This window comes from Schistocerca piceifrons, chromosome 3, assembly GCF_021461385.2.
Source record: "Schistocerca piceifrons isolate TAMUIC-IGC-003096 chromosome 3, iqSchPice1.1, whole genome shotgun sequence".
Lineage (NCBI taxonomy): Eukaryota > Metazoa > Arthropoda > Insecta > Orthoptera > Acrididae > Schistocerca > Schistocerca piceifrons.
Genome location: NC_060140.1, coordinates 717885052 through 717893397, shown reverse-complemented (window position 1 = coordinate 717893397; position 8346 = coordinate 717885052).

The following is an 8346-nucleotide window of genomic DNA, read 5'->3' as shown; positions in this document are numbered from 1 at the left end:
AAAGGTGGGAACTGGCGAGACCCGGCCAGAAAAAGCTTTTACCTGGTCCACACCTGTCCTTCTGTCCGCGGGTGGCGCCAGGCGCCACTAGAGAGCAACAAACTGTGTCGCCTAGTGGACGGACGCAGGATGTTGCCGCCCGGTAACTGCACGCTCACACTATGCGCAATATTCTAGTAAGGCAAAAGCTGCTCTTCCAAATGGTGCATTTTAAATTAAAATCAGAGGTGGTCTATATAAATATATTTGCCTCCAAATTTGGCCAAATGCAGGGTTCTGATTTTTTGAAGGTAACTTTCTGGACGGTTACCTGAAAAATTACAAAAGATACACTTTTGTCATTATTACACTGGCTTGCCAGGCAGAACGTATACACGAAGGCAGAATAACAAGGTGCAAAAAGGCTTTGCCGTTTAATAAGGGATTGCCAAAGTTGACCTTAAATTTTTTGTTACGGAATTTACCCCTGACTTTGAAAGTTTTATAATTTTTTTTCAATCTTTACTCATGATAATGTTATTTTTGAGTTCTCTGCATAAAACTGATCTAGAGACCTATATTTGTAAATTTGAAGTGCCTTACATGCATAGCAATGAAAGTACGAACTTAGCTGTACAGAAATAGGTGGTCCATTTCACTTTTGGTCTCATCAAACTCAGAATTTATTCCTCTACATCGTTTGTATGAACCACTTTATTGATAGATGGGTTAGTTTCAAAGATATTACCAAAAAACAGAGGTTAAAACGAAAATTTTTCATGAAAATGTAAAATTGGTCCAATTTTGAAGAGCACTAGTATGGAAACGGGTGGTTCAAAAAATATGCGGATGGTCTCATTCAATGCAGAATTTCATGCCCTACAATTTTTAATTCTGCTATGTTTTCGGTATTGTGAGTCATTTATGAGATGTAATCACAAAACCGAAAAAATACCCCTTTTTCGGGTACATTTTTGCCCCTCACCACTTTTCCACAACTCCGCCGAGGAGGAAAACCTAGGATAGTCATATTGGGCCACAAATGAAGCCATTAAAACAATAAAACCTTTTGTAACAATTATTTCCGATTTGTCTTATTTTTAAGTTGAACCCTACTGGACTAATAACCGCGTCGGCCATCCGATCACGCTTCCCTTCAGATCCAAGTTCCCAGTCTGTTACACACAAACTAGCGTAGCATCACTTACCCAAGAATCCCATACTCGTCATTTTCGATACCCGTTTGGTGTGAATTTGCACAGAAAGAATGGATCTTTGGTCGTCGCCCCATACTGATGTGTACATATACAGAGAGGTGCCAAAGTCATAAGATACCTCATAATATGGTGTCGGACCTCCTTTTCGCCGGGGTAGTGCAGCAGCTTAACGTGGCATGAACTTAAAAAATCGTTAGAAGTCTCCTGCAGAAATACTGAGCCGCGCTGCACCTATAGCCGTCCATAATGGTGAAACTTTGCCGGTGCAGGATTCTGTGCAAGAACTGACTTCTCGATTATGTCCCATAAATGTTCGATGGGATTTGTCGGCCGGTGTGGACCTCCAAATCAATCGCTCGAACTGTCCAGTTGTCTGGGAACATTAATTCCTTGCATGGCTGCAAATGGTCTCCAAGTAGCCGAACATAACCATTTCCGTCAATAATCGGTTCAATTGGACCAGAGGACTCACTGCATTCCACGTAAACACAGCCCACACCATTATGGAGCCACCACCAACTTTCATACTGCTTTGTTGGCAACTTCGGCACATTGCTACACTCATACCCTACCATCAGCTCTTATAACATGAAATTGGGACTCATCTGTCTAGGCCACCGTTTTCGAGTCGTCTAAGGTCCAACCGAAATGGTCAGGAAGCCAGGAGAAGAGCTGCAGGCGGCCGTACTGTCAGCAAAGGAAGTCGCGTCAGTTGGTTGCTGCCGTACACCGTTAACACCAGATTTGGCCGAACTGTCCTAACCGATACGGTCGTGGTACGTCCCACACTGCTGTGCTGGTTCTCTGTTGGCACTGACAGCTCTTCGCAAACGCAACTGCTCTCCGCCTGTACGTGAAGGCGTTGTCCATGTGAGATTTGAGCCTGAAATTTTATATTCTCAGCACACTGTTGACGCTGTGGATCTCGGAATTTTGAATCCCCTAACGATTTCTGAAATGAAATATCCTATGCTCCAACTACCATGCGCCTTCAAAGTTTGTTAATTCTCGTCGTGCAGCCAGAATAACGTCGGGAACTTTTTCAAGTGAATCACCTGTGTACAACTGACAACTTCGCCAATGCACTGCCCTTTTATACCTTGTACCGATATTAGCGCCATCTGTATAAGGGCGTATCGCTATTCCATGACTTTTTTTTTCCCCTCACAGTCAGTGTATTTGGTCTCTGTTCTTTGGGACGTGTCTGAAAGAAGACACCAAGTACATGTGGAAGACTTAATTGTGACAGTCGACACTGAAACATCGAAAGCATGAAAATAATGAAAGAAATCCATTAACATGTTCAGATGCGAAGCTTTCTATGTAAACGAAATGTTACTGATGGCATAAGTGTCGAATAACGTTTTTTTTTAAATTCATTTTTTTTATATTACTGTTCAAGGAGTATTAATCAACGATATATTTTCGTTGTTCAATATTTCCAGGAATTACTGCAACCAGTCGCCTTTTGTTTTATTCTTCAATCTTTTATCTTCCATTACCCGTTTCGAATCGCCTAGCGATTCTTCGTTAGGTGGTAAGTATTTATTGCATGCTTGCAGCATTGTGGGGCTCATGTAGCTTGAAACACGTATGTAACGCAGCAGCGATGGCGAGGCATTGTAGCATCTGTGACCAGAGAGTATGCGCTTGACCGCGCGAGTGTTGCGAGCGGTTCTCAGTCAGTAGCAGTTAGTCTGTCGTTGCGAGTCTGTCAGTTCAGTCGTTGCGAGTCTGTAGCTCTGTCTAGTTGAGAGCAGTACTCAGTCTGTAGTCGTCATGCAGAGCGGTCGGTCAGTAGTAGCAGCCCAGTGCGGTTGTGTGATGTAGGCGGTCGGCAACACTGGTCAAGATGAGGAATAAGGTATACTGTTAAATAATATAATCATTAGATAATGAAAAATTTTATTTATTGTAATTATTCTCCAACAAGTCTCCCAATAATAATTTTTTATTTCAAAAGCATTTTCTCAAAAATTTAATTTTTTATTGAACTCAAGATTTCGTTGCACTTCCCATTTCATTCCACTTCTTTTGAAGAAAATTTCCACTAAAATCACAAAAAAAGAGAATATTATTATTTGCGATGCAGTTCCTCCAAGCGGTGCGCAACAACAAGAGCAGATATGTGACATCCATTTATTCTGAGGTAAGACTTTAATTCTGATTGTTTTTACACAGGGCCAAAGACCGATATTTCGGTTTAATTGAATTTTCTTATCACTGAATAGACTTTAATTTTGAAGGATTTATATTTGAGTCAGATTGCGTATTTCACATTTTTTGTTGCCATTGTCAGTACATTTCATTGTGGGCAGGTTACGCATAGAGCAATGTCCATCAGCATTTCTAATTAGCATCGTCCTTTCTTTAAAAATTTTGTGGGGAGGTTACACTTGGCTCCCCATTTCTATTAAGTATTGTCCATTTTCTTTCTTTTAAAATTACGGTGGGAAGGTTACACTTGGCGACACCCAGTCCAGGATCGAATTTCGTTGAGAGTCTTTTGAGCGACAGTCAGATATCTGCTCTTGTTTGCTTAGATATAATTAGGATTTAGCGCAACGCTTTTAATAATATTGTGACTTTCTCTCTACAGGTCAACGGCAATTTGTTGCTTTGTTGTATTTGTGTGTTGCTTTTGCATTGTGTTGATTTGTTTTGTGAAAAATTTTGACTATTGTAAAAATGCCGCGAAAGACTGTGAATAGTGTATCGCGAAGTATTGTGAATGAAATTACCGACTTAAACAACGTGACCGATAGTAATTGTGATACGCAACGTTATGATGACAATCCTGCGTTCACTAACAATCAGTGCATTCCAACCACTAAAGATGACTTTCACCTTAATGATGAACAAACGAACTCAATTGTCTCGTCTGTTAACTTGACGACAATTGATGACGCAGAATGCTCTATGGTAATGAGCGTTGCCGAGCTTAACACACCCGATTTAGAAAATCCAAGTAATGTACAGACAAATCTGTCTAATGAAAATGAACAGGATACTGAAAGTACGACAGATTTATTTAATTCCGAAATAATGTCTGACAGTGTACATCCGACTGCTCAGAATAACCAAATGGTTACAGTAAGCGAGAAAGTTCCAGATCCACCACTAAACAGCACAGAGAATATAGTAGGTGATGTTACTAAGGATGAAATTAGAGTATTGGCACAACAAATGGGTAATGTTACTGAGGCTCAAGCTATCGCATTTTTACTACGAGTCAGTGAAATTCTCGACAACCATTACAAACAACTTAGCGAAATAATTGATAAAAGTTTCAAATTCACAAACGAAAAACAAGACGATCATAAAGAACAGAACAAACAAGTTAGTGAGCAGATTACAGCTGTTACCGTTCAATGTCAGGACAATACAGAACAATTACGTGTGGATAGTAAGGCTTGTGCTAATAACAGTAATGAAAAAGTTGGCACTGTTGCACAAGAATCAAGTAGCACACGTGTAGACACAACAAAATCACAGATACACGAAATTAATGCAGTCACCGAACAATGTCCTAAAAACGCAGTACAGATTCGCGACGAAGTTAATTTAGAGTCAGTGGAAGTTTTACACACTGTGAATAAGGAAGTTGTTAATAAAAGTGAACGACACAACAACCAAATTGACGAAAGTAGTAAAGTAATAGAATTAACAATTATTTCAGTCACCAATACGTCACAGAACCCGCCACGTTGCGAAGATTTGTCAGACTTACGCAGCGCGTATCATGTGAGCAATTTACAGAGACTACGAGACGTAAAATCCGAAAAGCCACGCGACTTAAAATCTGAAAAGCTATGCAACTTGAAATCAGAAATGACACAGACGAACAGATTCACTCACAAACCCGAACGTGTTATTAAACCGAGTGACGAGAACGTAGATTTCGAGCAATTTGCATTTGTAAGAAAATGTAAGGAACTTAATAATGACAGCGTACAGGTACACGATTTGCACTGTATACGACAATTTGTTTTTATGCTTTCACCGCTATTACCTGTAATGCAGAAGCTAGCTTTGAACCTGAGGCGACAATTTGCTATTGTATTTTCATCAGCATTACGTATTATGCAGAAACTGGAATTAGCAAGAATACAACAATTTGCTTTTGAATTTTTACCGCTATTGCGTGCAACGCAAAAGCTAAAATTTATTTGCAGTGCGTAATTGACCTCAGGGGATTCATTACGCTTTAATGAATATGTGCCGTAGCGAGCATAGGGCCCCGAGCTGTAGTAGTGCTGTTTCATCTTTAGTTTTCTGCACTGCTGCCTTCTCTTCTACTATCCTTTATATCTATCAAAACTGCTCTTTAACTATTGCTCTACCTAGAATTAAGGAAAATGACAATGAAAACCGGATATGACAAATTTTTACCGAATGTGACAATTTTCAGCAGGCACTCCCGTAATGACAACTACCGCCGTAATTTTAATTACAGATAAAAACGTAATCATCAGTATGTGTAAAATTATCAGCAATAGGAACCATATTTTTTGGTAACAATAGACCTTTTCACCACAACAGCATGAAAGTCAACCGCTTAGCATACCTAACCAACAATGCAGTCTACAAGGTCAAGCAAACTTTAATGTTTCGCCGCGTGCACGTATAGTCCCAGCTCCAACAAATAGTAACGCATGGCAGCAAAGAAATAACTACGTACAGATAACACACCATTTCAATTCCTATCGCAATGCGCCGTATAGAAATTACTATCATGACAGACGTAAAAATAACGAGCACATTTTCAGCGTACATTGAATAACAGTCGATCTTATGAGCAGCAACAACATCAGCAACAACAAATAATCATGAATGAAACAGACAATAGGTGTCATCGATAGCGTAACACGTCAATAAGAAATAAAAGAACAGTTCATATAGTGGATATGCCACAACATTCTCCCGTAAATAATAGCACGTACGACAGAATTTAACCAGATACAGCACAGATTGCATATTACAGTAACGCAAACATTACTTTTGACACGCAGAATTTTGCTCACGAGAATGTTATTTGAAACATGCTCTGTTGAATGCTCCACTTTTATCGCACCCAGATCTTACTAGAAATTTTTCCATTGCCACCGACAGTTCCAACACCGCTTTAGGCGTACATATTTTCCAGGAAATTGAAGAAGATGGTTCAATAGTAATCAAAAACATCGCATTTGCAAGCCGCATTCTGTCACCTGCTGAACGAAATTATTCTGTTACAGAATTGGAAACATTATGTGTTGTATGGGCTTTCACGAGATTTAGGCACTTTCTTTATGGCAGACATACCACCGTTTACACAGACCACAGAGCGATACAATTTTTACTTTCAGCTAAATTTACTCACGACAAGTTAAGTAGATGGAAACTTTATTTACAGGAATTTAATTTTACGATTGTTCACATTCCCGGCACACAAAATGTTATAGCAGACGCACTATCGCGTTCTCTCGGCAACAATCAGCAAGACGTAGCAACCAACTTCTGCAAAACAAATTTCAGTGTCATGTACATTCAGCAAGTTGCATTTGAAAACTTTATTTCATCGTCATTACAGGACATAGCAAAGGAGCAAAATAAAGACAATGTGTGGAAAGAAATTAAACAGCTTTGGCAAGATAAGAATAATGTTACGATTAGGAACCACTACACAGTACGCAATGACATTCTGTTTCGCCGCTCTCATCCTGATAGCAACAATTGGTTATTATGCATTCCTGACGAACTGGTTAACAAATTAATTTGGTACACTCATTTAAGTTACGCACATTACGGAGCAAGAAAATGTTTTCTTATACTGCGACAGAACTGTTATTTTGCTAACATGGAAAAACGTATACGACGAGTTTTAGCGTCTTGTAAAATTTGTCAGAAAGCTAAATCAGACACCACTTCACATATTCCTCCTTTATATCCCATTATACCTGTGAAATTAAGACACATGGCCGCAGTAGACATTTTTGGTCCGATTCCGAGAACTAACAGAGGTTTTTGCTACATTTTTGTCGCTGTTGAGCTCACTTCAAAATTTGTTACTTTCACTCCGTTACGCAAAGCTACTGCCAAAACTGTTTCAAATGCATTTGTAAAACATTTTCTATTTCATGTAGGGCATGTAATGAAAGTAATTTCTGACAATGGATCTCAATTCCGTAGTAGCGTATGGACACGCATGTTACGAGCCAGAAACATTTCTCCGATCTATATATCCAAGTACCACGCTTCTTCGAACCCTTGTGAAAGATTAATGAAAGAAATTGGTAAGCTGTGCCGAATATACTGCCACAAAAGACATATTGATTGGGATACACACATACTCTCATTCCAAGATGTAATTAATTCCATTCCAAATGAATCCACTATGCTATCTCCGACTGTTATACTGAAAAACGTTGAACCACCGAACAAAATTAAAGAATTAATAGAATTTCCCAAAAGTCGTCGCCTACGACACCACGAAATAATTGACATTGCGCTGAACAACATCAAACGTGCCGCAGAGCGCCGGAGAAGACAGCAAAAACAGGTTTGTACACGCCGCGTCTTTCACGTTGGACAGAAGATACTAGTACGTACACACTATTTATCCAGCAAATTAAAAGGTAAGTGCAGTAAATTTGAACTTCTATACGCAGGTCCATATCGGATTCGCAGCATCCCTCACCCCAATGTTGTACACGTCGAAACTTTGAGAACCAGAAAATCGAAAGGCAATCACCATATATCAAACATTAAACCGTTTATTGAGTGAAACCACTGTATGATTCAACACACTATGATGCCATGTACTAATGCAATTATTTCATGTGACTACTTATTGATGATTATCGTATTTTTTCTTGGCAAGTGCCCGACAAGGTAAGGTTAGCAGGTCGCTCTTCTTGTCGTTACACATCAGACCGTGCATATTTTTCCAGATGAATTTACACATTTATGACTATTTTTGCAATTATATTTATGTGACTACTTATTGATGATTATCGTATTTTTTCTTGGCAAGTGCCCGGCAAGGTAAGGTTAGCAGGTCGCTTTTCTTGTCGTTACACATCAGACCGTGCACATTTTCCATTTTTTTGTGTATATGACTGTACTCCAGTTTTGTTTGTATGGACTATGAAATAGTTAAGATATAACA